The sequence below is a fragment of the Oryzias melastigma genome, linkage group LG16, assembly GCF_002922805.2.
Source record: "Oryzias melastigma strain HK-1 linkage group LG16, ASM292280v2, whole genome shotgun sequence".
NCBI lineage: Eukaryota > Metazoa > Chordata > Actinopteri > Beloniformes > Adrianichthyidae > Oryzias > Oryzias melastigma.
This window is the reverse complement of record NC_050527.1, coordinates 20,292,731-20,312,554: the sequence shown is the minus strand read 5'-3', so window position 1 is coordinate 20,312,554 and position 19,824 is coordinate 20,292,731. Positions and strand designations below refer to the sequence as shown.

General features: G+C 38.9%; 1 long non-coding RNA gene across 1 annotated transcript; it reads left to right on the top strand.

Moving 5' to 3' along the window:
* The first annotated feature begins 1,894 nt into the window (after positions 1-1,894).
* Positions 1,895-18,529, top strand: LOC112144075. Its single transcript, XR_002918839.2, has 4 exons — positions 1,895-2,036; positions 14,603-14,694; positions 16,553-16,695; positions 16,801-18,529. It is a non-coding gene; the product is annotated as an uncharacterized LOC112144075 (long non-coding RNA).
* The last annotated feature ends 1,295 nt before the right edge of the window (positions 18,530-19,824 follow it).

Genomic DNA, 19,824 nt, shown 5'->3' with positions numbered 1-19,824 from the left:
GCCATGCTCTACTAAACTCTTTTTGTTTTTCTTTTGAATCAGATTTTTTTCTGCTTGTACATGTTTTTATAATGTCTCACATTAGTACTGAAAGGGTGGGGGCCTTCTTTGTTTCCAGTTTAACAAAATCAATCGTCGAGCCAAAAGTGTTACAAACCGTATAACTGTGTTTTGAGAGTTTGATTGGTCTCTATTATTTGGTACTACTCCAAACAACTTGTTTGGAGTAGTACCAAAAGTAGTACAACGACTTTTAAAAAATACTTGATAAATTTGAAAAAGATTTTTCCAATATTTCCCAATACAAGGACAGTTCTAAAACATATGTGCTAATGAAGCCGGTTGTTGTTTACATCGGTCACAGGAACAACACACTGAGGGGAACATTCGTGCAATCTGTGTTAAACTTTTGTCATTATTTTATTATTGTCTAATTCGTTTTTTTGCTTTGGGTGGTGCCGTGTGTGAGGCTGCAGTGTGTTCATGGGTGAATTGGCCTTTGACTGTCAGCTGCTCTGGGCCTTCTATGAAGGTCAATCGCTATATGACTATACGACTATTACCATTTTTCCATCAGTGTGTAGTGATCTGTGGGCAGGATCATACTCTCTTTTCACACTGTAAGTGTTAGTCTTGTGTTTTGTTGAAAAAAATGTGTATCTGTAAATGTCAGCTATCACAAATGTCTTTAAACTGGAAATGTTCTTGGTTTTCTATCTGGTATTAGTCATCAGGATGTGACTTACTCATCAGCTTCCATCCAGATGAGTTTTAAATATCTGAATGATTGTCTGTGGGACTTTGACATTCTGTGTCCTCCATCCTCAGGTCTCTTTGCTGTAGATTCAGTTATTAATCTGCCATTCTTTGTGATATTCCTCAGTTCATTTTGTCTTCCTAGACTCTTCTACTCTTTCGCTCTTGAGTCAAAACTGCTTTTTTCATGTTTAAGGAGATCTTTTTTCTTTCTAACTTTTTTGTAGGACGTTTAAAGGAAAAAAATTCATTCAAAGGAACTGATCGTTTACTCTCAAAGCTCCTTTTTTACACAGTTTTCGGATAAATCCTTGTTGTCATTGCCCATGTACGGTCTGTCTGTATGTATACTCGTTACTGTGCCATCAAGAAATTAAAGAGATGCTCAAGTATTTGCAAGAATACGTTGAGCTATATAAATCTGGACACAATTAGACCCAATGAAAATTTGGAGATTTGACAAACAAAAGATGATTAATGGTTTAATTCTTAGTGGTGACGGAGTTCTTTGCTCTGAGCCTTTAGCTGAGAAAGGATTCATTGCAGCTGCATTCTTGGCCGTAACAAAGAGGCTCTTCTACAAAAGCAGGTTGCACAGTTGTGTACAAAAAAGAAAGAACACAAAAATCAGTAAACGTAAGATCATGACTTATGAGGATTTCTTCATCCCTTCTACTTTTACTCATTCCACACTGCTTAGAAACTGGGTTCCTTATGGATGGTTTTAACTATCATTTTACCCAATATTTTTATTTTAGAATAACAAAATCACAGATAATGGGAATTTCATTAGCCTCAGTATCTCCTCTAATTAGTAAATATTGTGTGTTTAACACAACACTTGCTCACTATGGATAAATTCTTTATGTGCTCTGTGTCTAAAGGTTATGGGAGCGAGTGAACATGATCCTCATATGGATAAATCATCTGAACTTTGCAACGTTTAACAAGCAAAACATCAATCCCAGGAGGCAAGGTTGACAATTAATAAGTACTTTGAGCGGGTAGAGAGTTATGGTCAAAAATAGCAGAAAAGAGTCTTTTAGTTGGCAGCCAGAGTCCAGAGAGAAGATCCAAAAACTTAAGTCTGTAAATAGGCCATGTCTGGTGACGTAAATCTATAACAATAGACGGGACTGGAGGTTTGAGGCTGAAGGTTGGGCAGTAATGGCAACTGACAAAAGAAGAATGCTGAAACTGTAGCAAACTGCAGTGAACAGGTGAGGAACTTGAGCTTGATAGCAGAGGATGAGAACATGGAAACATACAAGGGTCAAAAGGTGAGGGAGGCTGGACAGTCAGGACACGCTTAGCTGGTACAATCCACCAAAACAGCAAACTGACAGTAAGAACAGGATCAACATTCCCATTTTATCTGTAGTATTTTGTTGTGTTAGGCTCTAAACTCCACATTTAAAACTTCAGTCTGTAATGTCTGAAGTATTCATCGCATTTAAGACATCTTATAGGCCCGATTTCAAGATCTTCCTTCCTTCATTTAGCCCTTCAAGCGGAGAGTTATGGAAAAATAGTCTTATCGAAAGTCCCTTTTGCTCGATGATGTCATCAATAATTGTTGGTTAGCTAGCTTTAGCGCGGAGCTTCCAGCGCTCAAATTTACATAACAGCGGTTTTATGATTTTAAAAAGGTCACACTGCAACAAAAAGTCATTACTTAAATTCAAATGTAAACTTCTGTGCTCCAGAGCGCACCCACGTGAAGAAATGAGTTTCTTCTTTACGGCACAGCGCGATACGACCCCTCTCGCGATGGAGGGCTTTGTATCAGCTCGCTTGGAGGGATCTTAAAAAAATATTTTGCACACCAATTGCACTAAAAATGCCCCCTAAAATGGAGGGGTAAGGAGAAGAGAGGAATTTGGATTGGAACACAGTCTTTATAGTGCAGGGGTGTCAAACTCAGTCACACAAGGGGCCAAAATCCAAAACACAACTTAGGTCGTGGGCTGAACAGGATAAACATTTATTGAACACACTAAAACTACATTATATGAATTATGAAATACATATATATCATTACCTGTGATAATGTTAGTGTGAATGCTGTAAGCTGAATTTGGCTGCTGAAGATGCTGAAATGGATAGCTGAAAATGCTGAAGTTGATAGCTGAAGTCACTGAAGCTAAAAAACGTAAAAAAAACTTAGATTAGCCAAATGGTGTCTTTAAAATGTTGCCATTTTTTCTGACAATAGACGACAAATATAAAGAAAATTTGGGTTAAAACTGCATTTCGGAGTATTTCTTTATTCAAATCATTGTGAGTCTAGAGCAGACAAAAAATACATTTTGAAATAGAACATATTTGTGGCCTAGAAAATACGTTGGGCAGGCCCTTCTCTGCTCCATTCTGATGCATCCAGTTGCAGACAAATAGATCCATGAACGTCTCTGTTTGTCTGGTCTGAGCTGGAATCTGGATCTAGATTGTACGACTGGATAGTTCTTACATGGTTGTCAGGGCCTCATGCTAGCGGTAGAGCATGTAAACAAAGAGCTCTCAGTTACTGGGAAGGGAAGGGGGCAGGTTGCTCCATGCCAACGGTCCCTCCCACAACTCAGAGGTTACTATCTATCTACTGAACTCCATGTGCTCTGCAGAGACTATGTCCTATAAATGAAAGGTTTTTGATTTGAGCTAAAAACAGCATCGTTAAAAGAACACTGGCAACACTTCGATCATGTATCAAAAGACGATCAAAGTGACACTTTCATTAGAATTAAAAACATCTAACAACTGTTAAAATTAGGACAAGAACCATAGTAGACAGAAGACAGAGTCAACACCGCTGGTCCTTTCAGCCCCTATTCCTGGTGTCTCTCTCATTACTGAGCTCTGAATATGAGCGGTGCCCCACTGGGAATTCAAGTAGCACAATGGGTCAGCCACTCAATACCCCCTGTTTGAAAAGGATTCACTGCAGACTAATTTGGATAACACGGCTGGAAATGTTGACCTTGGTATTTCTAAACAAGGTTTCAATTAACTTGTAATAAAGTCAAGCAGCCAGAGCCTGAATGGATCCTCCACAAGCAAGAGGAAATGCAAAACATGCCTCAGTTGATGGTTGGCTTTTTGTAACTTTGATTAATCACTGAGAAAGTAAGCAAGGGGGCTGGTAAAATAATTAGGAGGAAAAACACTCCGTTCTCTCTGCAGTAGCATTTAGCGGCAAAGCTGACTTACTGGAAGATGCGTCAAAATGTCAAACTGCAAAGCAGAGACTGACAGTTTGGGATTCTTTCACAAGCCTTGGAAAATGTTCTTTTGAATCTAGAAAATGAAAGATTGATGTGCTGGCCTCTCAGTTCTTATCTGTGTTGTTGTCTCTCACAAGTGATGAGTTGACTCTAGCCACAAATTTCTCAGGAGAACGTGTTGTTTCTCCTTTTGAGCACGATTAATCCGGAGAGAACACAGCTGCTGCCCTCTGTTGTCCAAGCTCTGACCGTAACCGAGCACACACAACTGCAGATACGTTTGATCTGCTTTTAATAATGACGTGTCCTTAACAATCTGCTATTAATTTTTTAAAACAAAGGGCCACGTAAACCAAATGCAAAACTGGCTCTGACTTACAGAACTGATACTTCGAGGAAGTTTGTTATTTCACATAATACTGCATGCAGGCCTTAGATCTCAGTGCCAGTAGCTCTGGTCCAGCAGGCCAGAGCGCTCGCTGCCAGAACTTTAGATTTGGTGCAGGAACCAAGCTGAGCCACCTGATGAGAGACAGAAAAGTTCTGAGGAAAGATAGGCTCCTCGAGCTGCTGAGTCAGTTTATCTGCTCCAAGTGTTGAATGTTCTGCAGCCACAGGACATCAGCCAACCTGCGCTGTATCATCCGTGACCTAGAAAGCAGCATGACGAGATAATCTGTGGGCTGCAACGCTGACAGGAAGGTAAGAGAGGACGAAGGAGCCAGGAGATGTTCTCTTCAGATTAAACTGGACCTCAGTGAAATTCCTACTCCCTTTATTATCATCAGGTCGACAGGTTTGTGTGCTTGGCTTCATCTTCTTCATCTTTTCTGCCTTCCTCCTCTTCAACTTCCTCCCTAATTTTTCTTTCCCTCAATTTCAAATGATCACGATTCCAAAGAATGTCTCTCTGCAAGTGTTTAGCACACAGGCCTTTGAAGCGCGGTCCAAGTGGCTGCTTTTGTGTGTGCTTTGTTGTTCGAAATGCTAGCTGTATTAAATCACCTCCCGGTCCCCAGCCTGTGTGCTTCATCTCCTCCAAAACTCCGTTTACAATCTCCAGGAAGAAGTCCTGTTCTCTGCTTCTGAGCTCGTTTTGGGACTTGGCATGTTTTTGGGGTTTTTTTTTTTGAATGCAGTCAAATAAGAGCTTGACACTTTTGCTGCTTTTCGAACATTTCTTCCTGTGCATCTATGGTCTCAGTGGAGACAGGAGCTGAATGAAAGAGATCAGTTTGTTTCTTTGTCACTTCTAATAACTGGAAACACACTTCCTCTTTTCTTCCTCCTGCTTAAGTCACAACACATGCTGCCAAGTTTGAATGGGTCTGGCAGGAGTTAAAGTTGACGTGTGTGAAGATTTTCATTGAAAAGTAATCTGCTATGGACTTTGGGCAGATTTAAGGCTTGAAACTAAAATAGATGAAAGCTCAACACAAGAAGGAAAACACGATGATAATGATCTGATAGGTATTTCCAACAATGACTTTAATCTCTTAAAGGGTCCATACCCGGATTTTCTTAAGCCTTTCAGAGTAAACTATATCCATATATATCATATGTGTGATATTTATGGATATGCATGTCAAGGCCCGGGGGCCGGATCCGGCCCTCCGGCTAATTCTATCCGGCCCTCCAGATCATTTTATTTTATTGTTATTAATGACCCGATGTTATCTTGTCCTTATTTCTAACTTTTATAATTTTGACAAAATATATTTTTATGGAGAGTAAAATACTGATGATTATTTAAGGTTTAAGTTGATTTATTTTGGAATAATATTCTTGCCTTTTTATTATTTATAATTATGTTAAAAAGTAAAAAAAAATTGGCATCATAATAGCTTTTTGGACTATTTTGGCATTTATAAGATTTTTTTGGCTGTTCAGGAGTTTAGCTAATATTTCAGCTACATGCTAGCTGTTTTGGCTAATTTGTGTTTTGGATTTTGGCCCCCTGTGCGATTGAGTTTGATACCCCTGATTTATATGATCATATATTACCTTTAGAACACTAAAAAACAAATAATTTATGAAATATGAGTCGTTTTTGTGGACTGTTTTAATACCGGAAGTAAAAAGGCTCGATCTCCGAGGCTCCACATTTCGCTCCTTTTCAGTCCCGCCCATTTCACAATGTCATTCTTGACCCTGCCCATAGACCGTCAATGAGCCTCCTCAGTGTACCTGCGTTTTCCCACGGTTCGTGCTTGTAAATAAACAACCTTAAACTATTTTTAAAGCTAGAAATGCAGATTGTGGAGCCTTACACAGCTGACCCACAATCTGATCCTGAAGACACATTGTGTTTTTGTATTTACAAACAGGGGAAATACCACTTCATGTGGATCCCTCATTTATGTTGTTATCATGCATCCACACCCTTTTACACTTTTACAGTTTGGGAAGTTTAAACAAACACCTAAACCTCTCACAGCCAAAAGCACATTTTCTACACTTCAGACATGGTCTTACAGTCTGTTGTTTTCTCTGCAGATTACATACAAGATGAGCTACAAGTGGGTGAGTGTTCGTTGTAGTCTGGGGGCGGAGGTTCACATCATGCTGACATCAGCACGTTTCCACCCGCTCGTTCTCATGGGTATTGGAGGGTCTGCTGCTGAGAGTGAAGGTCTTTAGAGGATTACTCTTAAATGCATGAACGGATCAAAATACCTCTTTAGGGTTCTTTATAGTGAGGAATGAACAGGACAATACACTTAAAACCTCAAAAAGTTAACATTTTCATAGTAGGGCCCCTTTAAAATGTAACTACGCTCTTCACGTTCAGCGCACTGACTTCTTTTTTATCACAAACATTTTTTTTCCACAGAGACAAGCTGAAAGAAACACACCTTCTTTTATAGCTTGGAAATAAACAGTAGTTTATGATTGTCAATTTACTGTCATGTTCAAAAACCTGCTCTGTGACTCAGACAAATGAACACAAATAACTGACATGCAGGAGGAGGGTTCTCTCCCTTTAAAACTCTGCTTTCAGACATTTGGGTTTTCCCGGGTGAGCCTCTGTACATCAGGAAGGAATAATCTATCCTTTTTCTTGTCATTTTTCCTCACTGAACATCAGTTAAACAGAACTGTATGCTAAATGAACTGCGTGCAAAGCACTTTTCCACTGTGGTTTGAGCACAAGTAGGCTGCTGAAGATAAGCTGGACTTTAAAGGGAGCTCCCCTTCAACTGCCAGGGGTCTGAGGAAAGATGAGCCGCTCTTATCAGCTCCTCGGCGCATAGCCTTCACCTCTGCCTTACACAGACTGGTATCTGCCTTTTGTCAAATAGCTTCCCTAATTTTATGGCTTTACCACCCTTTGTGTGCATCTCCTCACCTGTGATAGTGTTCAAAGGTGCATGCACCCAAAGATAACAGTTTACAGTAGTTAATTGGTGATTAAATGACAAGATGTCCTTGTAAAATGCAGCTACCTGTGTTGTACTGCTTAAAAAGACTTTTCTGTGATATAAAGAATTTCATTGGGTTTTAAAGTTAACTTTTGTTTGTTTAAAGAATGTTTACAGGCAACGATACCAAAACTTGTAAAAACAGATGACAGGACGTGATATATTGGTCTCTCTGTGATGTAAAGCATAAAAACGATTGAAATGTGGAATAAAATCCTCTTCTCATCACTTGGGCTAACAGTAAACTAAAGTTTCCTCAAAGTATTACCCATTTATGTGTTGGGTGTTATATGAAAACTGTTAAATCTCTCAGTCATTTCTTTTGCATAAATATCTTGTTAGCTCTTTAAAATGAATTTCTTGTTTTGTTTCCATCCTGTGCTGAAGTGAGATCAGATCTTTTCCTCCTCTCCTCCGTTGCTGCACTCACTTTGGACGGTCACAGTGACATTTACAGTCACACCAAAGCCACAGCTCTAAAGCCATGTCATTATGCTCTAAGCAGCACTGACCAACTCATATCCCTCCAGTAATTAGTTCTGTTTTGCCACTAATCCTACCTTTTTTTTTTTTTTTTTTTAAGAGGGTTTTGACCTGTGAGGTGGCTGCCGTGAAACACAAAAGTGGGAGGGTAATATGGGATGAATTAAGAAAATCTGACATAGTTGGATGTAAGAATAGTCTGACCCCCAGGCTCCCTTCCATCCACCCACACATGCATTCCCCGGACCACCTGAAATGTGTTTTGGCGGTTGTTTCCTTTGATTAGGAGTGTTATGGGAGTGCTGTGTAAATACAAAAAGCTGTCCAGACTGTTTTACAGTGTTTATTTGTGGTACCACCTGTGTTTCCATTCTGAGGAATGATCCTGTGATGCTGATGTGGAACAAAGAGTGCAGAAGGAAATACAGTTTGTGCTTTAGTTACAGCACCAAAAATTGAGACCCCGCTGATGGAGACCCACATAAAATGTGACTTTTTATTCCACCTTCTGCATTCTGAACTATGATGGGGGAGGATAGAATATTTATTGGTTTAAACATTGATTCACTTTTTCTTTATTTCTTTATTATTATTATTATTTTTCTTCCATACGTTTTCTGGACATCTATAGCTCTTCAGCTCTTTCAGCTATTAAAATATTCATCTCTTTTTATGCTAGCTTATTTTGACTGTTTTGGCAGGATTTCTAGGCTATTTTGGGGTTAGCTGCTTTGGCTGATTTAGGAATTATTTTTGGTTTGTTTTTTAGGCTAATTTGGAGCTTAGCTAATAGTTTTATGCTAGCTGTTTTGGCTAAATTGCACATTTTACCAGTTTTTTTTTTTTGGCTGATATTGCATTTAGCTTATATTTCAGCAGCATGTTAGCTGTTTTGGCTAATTTAGATTTTTTTAGTTTTTTAGGCTAATTTAGACCTTAGCTAATATTTTAGCCTTATGCAAGCTTTTTGGCTGATTTTGGCTTTTTTCAGTTTTTTTGTGGCTATTTTGGAGTTCAGTTAACATTTCAGCTACATTCTAGATGTTTTGGCTAATTTAGAATTTTTTCAGTTTTTAAGGCTAATTTGGCATTTCGCTAATATTTTAGCTAGCTATCAGCTTTAGTGTTTTCAGCTAGTTTCAGCCATTTCAACTATCAACTTCAGCATTGTTTTAGCTATTAGCTTCAGCATTTTTAGCTATCAGCACCAGCATCTTCAGCAGCCAAATTCAGCTTACAGCATTCACTCTAGCATTATTGCAGGTATTGCCATACATCTAGTTTTTAAAATGTTGTTGTCTTATTTCTTTCTATGTAGATTACAGAAATGAATTATTTATGATGTGGCTATCTCTGGCTTTCTGGAAAACAACAAATCTTTACGTTAGGCTGTGATAGTTACACTTTTTCTGTTAGCCTACAAACCGACCCCGGCCCCCATCAGAGAATTAAACAGCTATGTGGCCCTCATTAGAAAAAGCTTGGGGACCCTTGCTTTAAATCTAGTAAAACTCTGTGAGTCACGCCGGTCCCTCAACTGTGAGGCTCAGACACCCTCAGCCTCCATGCCTGTCCTCCTTTCTCTGCCTTTTCTGTCAAATATTTATAGCTGATGACAGATAAGATTATTTCAGCATTGGGCCTCTTAGTGCCAGCTGCTCCAGACCTTTGCTCACAATAAAGCCTAAGATGCGTTCCAGGCAAAAAGAAGATTGTTTTATTTGGAGCTCATCCTAAGCCTCTATTGAGAGGCGACTTAGCAGCAAAAGCTCTGGGTTTTCAGGCTCTGGGCATCATCAACCCGTCTTATCGGGAAATGTTGGGAATTTATTTCTTTCCACACTCAAGATTTTGTAGCTTTTGACCACATTCAGGAGGGGTGAGAGTGTGCTTTGACGTCGACTTGATGTTTCACTGCAGTTTTCATGGTGGTTTATGCTCACATACCGTACAACCACTCCAAACTTTTGTGCACATCTGTGATAAAAAACAAAAAAAAAAAAACATGGTTTCTGACAGCAGGTAATTTATGTCAGCATTTTCAGAGAAACACATGTGTGTTATCTTGCTCTCCTGTGCTCTCAGAAGAGTAACATTTACTCAGTCACAACACTTTCCTGGAATTATCAACATGTTTGTGTGTCGGCACTATCAGTAAATAAATCTTGACAGTAAAAATATCTCTGCACTGGTTTAAAGTTTTATATTCAAATGTTTGCTGTTAAGATGGTCCCAGCATATCAAAGAACATTCCCATAATTCAGCCTGAGCGTTTAAGATTGTTTTATTTGATGTTGTAAATTATATAACTCGACTATAATCACAATAAAATATTAAATGTGTTTCCTGTTCTGGAGCTCTGTAAAGGAAAAATAAATAAATATAGTAATGTTCTTAGACGTGTTTGCAGTACGTCTGTTTTATTCATGCACATTTGCTTCAGTGAATCCATGTCGGCGTCTTTATACGAGACATAAATCAGTGTGATGAAACGCCAGGCCTAATCCATCCCAACACACTGCAACCTGTCGCGGTTGGAGGGAGAACCGCCTCCTATCATGTTGACTCATGAGTGGAAAATTATTCTCATTTAATACGGTAGACGGCCATCTGGGCTTTGAGGTCAAAATTGCTACAACATGCGAACCCCCCCTAAAAAAGACAGAAAATAGAACGCTTTTTGATATTTAAGCAATGCGGAGATTTCTTTTTTAGAAGCAGACATGGCAACAGATGTGGAGAAAAGCAGACGATACATGCGGATTTATGGAGATATATTTCAAACGTAATAACATGTTAGCAAAGAAGGAGATCCAGCTCAGGTTTCAGTGCGTGCGGCGCTCTCATCATGGTAATTCCTAATCGCATCTCACAATTTTATAACACATCTTGTTGAACTGTCCTCAAGCAGAGTTCATGTAGATAATAACTGTATGCATCTGCAAATTCAGAAGCAATGTGAAGCAATACTCGAGTGACACTGCTGTCAGTCTTATCTGCAGTGCAGGGCTTTAGCCTCCTGCATGGATGTTCACAATGACCCCGTGTTTGAGCTTTGCCAACAAGTTGATAGGAGACTTTTCTCATTTTTATCTGTGTTTTTGCCTTACTTGTAGATGAGTCGATAAAAAGAAAAAGAAATGACGGAGCACCAGTGGTGCCCTCTCATGGTGAGCGACACAAAAATAGAAGTTGTTATCAGAGCTTCTGTCTATTGATTTGTTGGAGTGACTTTTGAATCTGTTTTTCACTTCTGTTTCCGAATGAAGGAACAGCCTTCCTCAGATCAGTGCCTTATCAGTGCCATTAGAGCACCCCCGTACTGCAGTAAAACAACTGCATGTTGTGGCCTTTTGAGATGTTATTAGATAAAAATGTCCAGAAATCCTTCTGTTCGTGTTATATCAAACTCTGATGATCCCTGTTGAGCTCATTGCATGACAGTCATTGTTTCTAAAAATGGCTTTGGTGGAGATCAGATTTGATTCACGAATCGAACCGTAATTATTACTTGTTCTTTTTTTTGGATGTATGAAAATTAAAAAATTTTGTATAAAATCACCGTCATTTATACATTTATCTAAAATGGAAGATCAGAATCAACAAAACTGATAAAAAACACAAAGAAAAGATGTTTGTCCCTTTTAATTTTTTTCTGTCAACCTTGTGGTTAAGTTCAGCAGTAACACAAACAACATAAAAAGCATAAAAATAACTGTTGTTCTGGATTATTTAAAAACAAAACCTGAATATTTTCTCCACAGTGTTTTCTATCCTCAAAGTTCTTCAACATTTTACATTCTAACCATCATATATTGGTGCAGAGCCCGGATTAAAAAAGTTTTTTTTTTTCCGTCACAGAATCAGTGGATTCATGTTGATTACATCCTCCCTACAGCAGTGCAGAGCTGCATATCAGCGTGAGGCTGCGTTTCTCTGCTACAGAATCACCTGGAGTTTCGTTAACTGGGTCAACTGTTGAAGAGTTACCATAACCAAAAGAATGTAAACACTGGAGCTAAAGCTCCGGTGTTAAAGCTGAATCCTTTTTTCAGAAGTTGGGAAAATGTAGCTTTTTATAGAAAAAATAGAAAAACTGCTTATTTTCCCAATTTAGGCCAAAAGCAGAAGTGAACGTAACTGCAGCCTCAGTTTTTGAACAGAAAAAATCTCTCACTAGTTTGACTTAAACAGGAAGCTTCACCGACATGAAGATTTGTTTACTTCCGGTGACAGTAGTGCTGCTCTATCGGGTTTGTTTTAGTTCATAAACTTAAAATCCAACATTATTCTGTATTTCAGAGCAATAAACACATTGTTCCAGAATAATATTTTACCTCACTGTACTACATTTATAAAGATCACAAATCAACGATGTTGGACGTGGTGAATATTTGTACTTGAATTCCCTTGGATTCTCGTTTCAGCCCCATTCATAAATGCATCGTAGCTACAGCTGCTAAGATGCTGCTTTTGGTGTAAAATGGGAAAATATGCTGTTTTCTATTTGTTTTTAAAGGTTTTAGATCCTTTAAAAAGCTGTCTTTTCTCAAGTTGATCTAAGACTTTAGGGTTGTTGAGGACCTCCGTCATTTTGATTGACTTCCTGTGTCCAAATTGGTGTATGTGTGCAGTGTCTTCATATCAGTATAAAATATAACATCCAAATAGCTTCTGTGGCAGACTGGAGCCAGCGTCTCCCTTAACTGTCTGCGGTTTGTTGTCTCTTCTTTACTTTATGTGAAGCTAACGCAGGGAGAGCTTTTGCACCAATGTTTGTACTGTTCACGTGTTCATGCACTGATGTCTGTCAGTGTCCCCTGTGTGTGTGTGTGTTTCTAAGAGAGATGGACATGTGCGTCTCCCTTCACACGACTGAACAATGACCTCCCGTCATGATGGCTGTCATTATGGCCTTTCAGAGAACACCGTTTGGAGCATAAAAAAGCTGATTGTCAGCAAAGCGGGACGGCAGATCATTTGTGCAGCAGATGCCTGTGATAAGATAACGATAAGGCTGCTATCTGGCCTCCACATCAGCCACAAAAGCCATGATGCACCATGGTCTATCAGTCACCATCTAGAATGTGGCCAGTTGTCCAATGTTGATGGTCGAATATTTAACAGTTGCATTAGAGCAATGAGGCCTGCATGCAGAGGGAGCAGCAAATAAAGTGGGTTTGGAATATAAAGTGCACCTGTTTAATTACTCTGGGATGTAGCTGGAACTCTACAATATTGATTATGATATGATAAGGATGGGTTGTTGTGTAAATAACTGGTCTCTCATCCTTTCATGTCAAAGTCCAAAGGTGGATTTTCAGTTTTCCGGAGCATTTCCATGTTTCTTTATATACTTCGAGTCATTCAAATTCAACAAAACTTTTGTCTTTTATCTTCTCAACCATGAGAATTAATTCAAAAAGATAGATTTATCATTGGGTTTTCATCAAGTCACGTAATCTCAATAGCACACATAAACCTCAATTGTCAAAGCCATGGTAATAAAGTTAAAACATTCTTTAATTGTGAAAAAAATAATTACACATTTTCTTGAGTTTTATTTTTTGAGATTTCCAGAAAAATACTGAATATTGCTCCTAAAAATACTCTACATTTGTGTGAATGCTTATTTCATTCAGCTTGTTCAGGAAATTTCTACTTGTATTTTTGGTATTTATAAACTTTATAGTTTTTCAAATACTGAGCAAAATATGCCCCATAGGACATGAGAAAGATTTCAAATTTTTAAAATTTTAAGCACATTAACAACAAGCCTTTAAATATATCCATGGGATATGTTTTTTTATAGTCATTTTCAAAAAATTTGGAGCAACATGCTAACGTTTTTGGCTGATTTGTTATCTACTGAAGTTTTTTATGTTAATTTAGAGTTTAGCTAATATTTTAGCAACTTGCTAACGTTTTGGCTAATTTAGTTTACTAGAGAAATTTAGGCTATTTTGGAGTTTAGCTGATGTTTAAGCAATGAGTTAGCTTTTTTGGCTATGTTGGCATCAACTGAGGATTTTTTAAGGCTAATTTGGAGTTTAGCTCATATTTAAGCAACATTAAATATTGTTGTAACATCAGCCTGTATTAGGGGCTTTTAGGCAATTTTACTACAAATTTTTTCAGAAATTTGGGTCAACTTCCACACTGTCATAGTTCTTTTATGAAATGTCCAGTGTTTTAGAAAATTTAACATTTTCAAAGAGCTTTTGCATTTTCAGCAAATCCCTGCAGTAATTAAAATCGACTACTTTCAGCAAAAAACATCCACACTAGCATTATTACAGGTAATGCAACTTTTCTAGTTTACCTTTACTTTACTCCCAGAGCTCAAGCAAAAGGGACGACCTTGGGCCGGTCAATCGTGGCTCCTGGCTGTGTGTCTCAAAACAAGCTTGCTACTTCTTTTGTTGGAATTGGTCCCACTGTCTTTGCAGGACTTGGACTACTTGCAAAAGAAACAACCTTTTGTTGTGAGGAGCAGAGTGGAAAAGTTTACTCAAGGATCTGACTGTAATGCATGCAGTTCACATTGGACTGAGTGAAAGCGCCTTCTAAATAACCGTGTGGCTCATCAAGGTGTTTTGAGAAGACACATAATAATGTTATCAGAGGTCATGAAACATCCTAGAGAAACAGCTAATCTGGTGAAAGAGTGTTATATTTTTTGGAGATCTTTTCTTGACCATAACTTTGGTTTTTGTGCAGGGACACTTTTCATCCAACTTCAGAACGCGCTGATTCCCTTTTGGGGTCATGAGGCAGCTGGAGCCTATCCCAGCGGGCTACATCCTGAACAGGTCACCAGTCTATTGCTGGAACACACACTCATGCACACCTGTAGGGGTGATATAGAGTAGAGCTGGAGTATAATTTCCAGAAACGATTCGATTTGATTCACAAAAGCCTGAATCAATTATATTTCGATTTTTTTTCGATTCTTTTAATTATTTAATTCAATTCAATTTTGAGTTTACACATTTATATACACTTGTTTAGAAATACATTAATAATCTACTTTATGTTTTGCATTTATTTATATCAATCTGATACAGTTCACATACTGTAAAATGTGTTACATGGATTCTCAAAAGGAAAGTAACAAAAATGTCCAGATCATTCACATTGTAATTTCCAGTCGGGCCACCAGGTGGCGATCACACTATAGCATTACACTTTCTTCCAGAAGAAGAAAACAGTATGAGGAAAAAAAGATGCTTCAGATGCTTTATAAAGATGTTCATTTAGTCACCCATGTATGTTTACGTCAGCTGTGCGTTAGCATTAGCCGTTCTATGGGAAAATCCACAAAACATTAGAATCAAGCTAGAAGACTTTACCTTTATGAATTAAATACATTTATATTTTTTATAAATCGATTATTGATTTATTAAGCTTCAATTGATTCAAACCGATTAATTGATTTTATCAACCCATCCCTAATTTAGAGACACAATTAACCAACTACCCCTGAGCTTTACATGTTTTTAAATCTCTTCAACTTTTGACACAATTAACATAATTCCAGCTGATTCTGAAGTAGAGAAAAGCAGCCTCGCGCTCATATGCAACCAATCCACAGTAGTAAAGTGCTCATGCAATCATCCTAAATCATCGGATACTGTGAAAAGCTGATATGAAAAGCTGCTTTTCTCGGCGACAGAATCAGCTGATTCATGTTGATCCCATAAACCTGGGTATCAAACTCAATCACACAGGAGGCCACAATCCGGATAAACGTTTATTGAACACTCTAAAACTACATTTTTAAAACTTTTAAACCGTAACTTTTTAACATAAATATGAATAATAAAAAGGCAGGAATATTATTCCAGAATAAATCAACTTAAACCTTAAATAACTTTCAATATTTTACTCTCCATAAAAATATATTTTGTCAAAATTATACAAGTTAGAAATAAACACAAGATAACACCGGGTCATTAATAACAATAAAATAAAATGATCTGGAGGGCCGGATAGAATTACCCGAAGGGCCGGATCCGGCCCCCGGGCCTTGACTGTGACATGTGCCGAAACGGTCGAAGAGGGAACGGACAAGGGCCTCTGTTCCTTCTGTTCCCAAAATTCGAGCTGGTGTGAGATAGGTCAGTCACATTTCACATAACAGACTCATTTTCCTAAACCTAATTTTGGAGGCAGACCTTTCATTCGTTGGAGCACATCTTCTCTGTCTCAGAAGAAAACACAACAAGCATTTGATTTTCTTTTTTAGTTTAGTATGGGCACAGTTGATGTTAAAGTAAATATATTCCCCTGATTACAGTTTCCATCCTTAAAATAAAAGTGGACTTTATTCTACCGACTATAACAGTGTAATCCTTAAGAAAACTCTCTGGTATTTTCTACCAAACCAAAGTATCTCTAAAAGGATTTTAAAAAACAGAAATGTTTTCAGATGTTTAAAATAACAAAGAAATGTGAACAGAAATGTGCACAGATATGTGAACAGTTTTGAAAGTGAAGGAAGTGCTCAGCACTGCAGAGTCCCTAACTATTTTCAGAGTGAAGCTTGAGCCCGGCTCACAGTGTCAGTTCATTCTGAGCCGTGGCTGAGCCTCTGTTTGTGTTCAGGCTAGACATTGCCTATAATGAGCGCTGATTAGTTAACTGGTTTTAATGCCTCTGCTATTTCAGTCCCAGCCGCTCATCCGTCCGTCCGTCCAGGCTCCCCCTCCCTTATGGATGCCATTCCTCTGAACTGTCCCAGCCACCCTCAGAGGCCACGTCTGGGTTTTAACTCTGTAGGATACACTTATTGTGTCAAATGGCAGCTTTAGGTAAACATGTCATCAGTTTTAATAATGAATATATGCTTTCATTGTATTAACTTATCCTTGTCTTGGGCTTCCTCCCTGTTCCTCTTCTCTTCTAACCATACACAGATGTGAGGAGGGGGTGTTGGGGCTCTGCAGCCCCAGAGCTGAACAGCCACCTACAACAACTGGACCTCTCCCTCAGCCTATTTTTCTTTCCACTGGGGAGGTGGACGTGTTTGTGCGGGGCAGGGAGGAGGGCCTGTCACGGCCTCTTCAGTCTGGGACTGTGATCCTGAGTGGTGTTTATTTGTCATTGCTCCACTGCTCTTTCCTCTAACGGAGCAGAATCAGAAATGTCAGCAGCAAAGTGGGCTTAGGTGTGATCGCCTGCAAGTACATGAGATGAAAATCTATTTTTGAAATGAGTTAAGTGCAGTTCACCCTAAGGAATGGTTCATGAGCAGGCTGTCTGGTCTGAAGTTGAGGTTATGACCCTCCAGCAGACTTTTCCTTTTTTTTTTTACCAGTCTGCAGATGTTCTCCAGGGCTTCTGCAGGGATGACTTTTGGTAACAAGAATGCTAAATCGATTACACTTAATAAACAGCAATCAACAGCAAAGCCTTTCTTTCTACTTCTTCTCCCTTTTTTGCTCCGGGTCAAGTTGTAGTGATCTGTTTATTTGTGTCATGAACCAGATCAGATTCCTGGTGTGTGTGCTCTATATGAGCTCTCTGGTTGGTGTTTGGACACTGATTTTTATCTGATGAATGGCGATATGTGCTGGTGAAAGCAGCAAGGTATGGGTTCACCTCCAGGGAGACTTTGAGCTAAAGATAAAGACTCAGAAGTGATGGACTCCTTGTGATGCCCTTAGTGTGGGAGGAAATTTAATGGAAGCGGCTGCAGTGGTAGCAGATGGAACGTTTTCCTGGATCTGAGTCACGGTAGAAATATCAGACACACAAACACCAAACTTGTTCTCCAGATTTACAGTATGGTGGCGACAGAGGGATCGAAGGGGGAAGTGTTTATTTGCCTGGGACCTCAGGCACTAGGGGTTCATATTTTTCTTCACTTTTTTTCTGTTTTCTCCTTGTCTCTTTCAGGGTTTCATTTACTTGTGTGGATGTCTCCCATGCCCTCTTCTCTCCTGTGTTTTTCTTTCTTTTTTTTCTAAGATTCCCACAGACCCTCTGTGGACGGCAGAGCTTCAGCCCGACACATTTCATGTAAAGTTGTCAAAGAGAAGTTCTTGTGCTGCGGAGGCTTCACCAGCTCCATGTGTGCATGGGAGGATGTGCACGGGTAAGTGAGCAGAGCCGGCTCCATGTGGGTGGTTGAGCGGAGGGTTGCAGGGTTGAGTGAGATGACAGTAATAAATTCATTCACTTCAGCATGTGATGATTGCATTATCAATCATGTTTATTGACGATGTGTTTGCCGAGCATACCTCAGAGTCCCTGTTCTTCGTAACTTTGACAAATGCAGCAGAGCGAGGACAAGCTGCAGCCAGCCTGGGTGAACCTGTGATCTATTTGGCCACATAAAGACAACTGTTACCACAATGTGACACCAACAACCTCACTTTGGGTTACAGTCTCTCAACTTAACTGAGTTTGTAGTTAAAGGTTCACTGCTTAGATTGAGCTGCACTATAAAATGGAAAAAGTAAAGAATATGTCTTCATTGAAGAAATCATTGAATTAAATGTCATGTAAATTGATGTGGAGAAGACAACACTCATGGTGTCTCTGTGAGTCGTGGTACAAACACTTGAAATACATGGTTTTCCCGCTGTAATGGTCTTCTACATACAACAAGAAACAAGCTCAAAGTCTTCGGTTATCAGAATGGTTACATGGTTGATGAAATTGTGTTTTTTGGTGTTTTTAGCATGTTCTTGTGGTGAAAATAAAGGAAAATTAAGATTAAAATTGTATTTCTGAGCTCTTCTTTATTCAAATCATTGGAAAAAATTGAAGGTGTGACATAGAAGCTACTCTGACAAGTCCCAACCTCTCTGCTCCACTTCATTCTGAGGCATCCACTTCAGACCAATAGATCCATGAACGTCTTTGTTTTCTTCATCTGAGTTTGAATCTGGATTAAAACCGTACAGATGGAAAGCTCAGATATTGGTCTCCATTTTTGTTGTACTGGTAATGTTTGGTTGGGGTTATGTGGGACTATAAAAGGTACCATGAGAGCGTGTGATAGATAGATGACTGGAAGTGGGCGGGCTTTATCTGTGCGAACAGTTCCGCCCACAACTCATTGGTGAATTTCCAATTAAGTATCGTTGCTCAGCAGAAACTACATTCAAGAAAACAATGTTAGTTTTTGTTTACTTTGGCTAAAAACGGCATAATAATAGTTAACAGACCACTAGGAAGGCTTTTAAAATAGACCAAAAGATGATGGGAGTACGAGTTTTAGTCAAGACATTTATTCTGGTGGCCTTGATTTAGATTGTGTGGTGTTTTGTTGACATTTTTTCCATCAATCTGAAACATAAATTCCACTGTATGCTGTAAAGAAAGTTCTTGAGGTAAAGTTTCCTCCCTGAGACTGGAAGGTCGTGAGTTCAAATCCTGGAAAAGTCATATAAAGAAATGGGACCCACTTCCTCCCTGTTTGGATTGGGAGATTAAACCACATAATGGTTCCTGAATGCAACTGTGTCTGCAGCTCACCACTCCCCCAGGGGTTGGGTCAAAATTCAGAGAACAAATTCCACAAATCTAGCTGTGTGACAACTACTGGGACTTTAAACTTTAACTTTAACTTGAGTGTGTTCTAGTTAAATCAAACTATGGAATATTTCAATGCAAGTCAGTGATCAGAGATGGTTTTCAAAATAAAGGCCTTACAGCTTCTAAAACTATTCAAACATTTTTTTGCATCACTCTAGAAAAGATAAATGCCTTACGTGAATGTAGGGCAGTTTGTAAACCTGGACAGATCTCGATCGTTATGTTTGTCTTTTGCAATAAATCTTCATATTTTTTATTCGCATTCCATTGGAAAGTGGAATCCCTCCAATCAGAAGGATTTGTTCGGGCTCCCCCTGTCCTGCAGACCTGAGGCTGACAAACACCTGCACTGAGTGTGGGCAACTTCCATCAATGATCAAAACATGGTAGTTAAA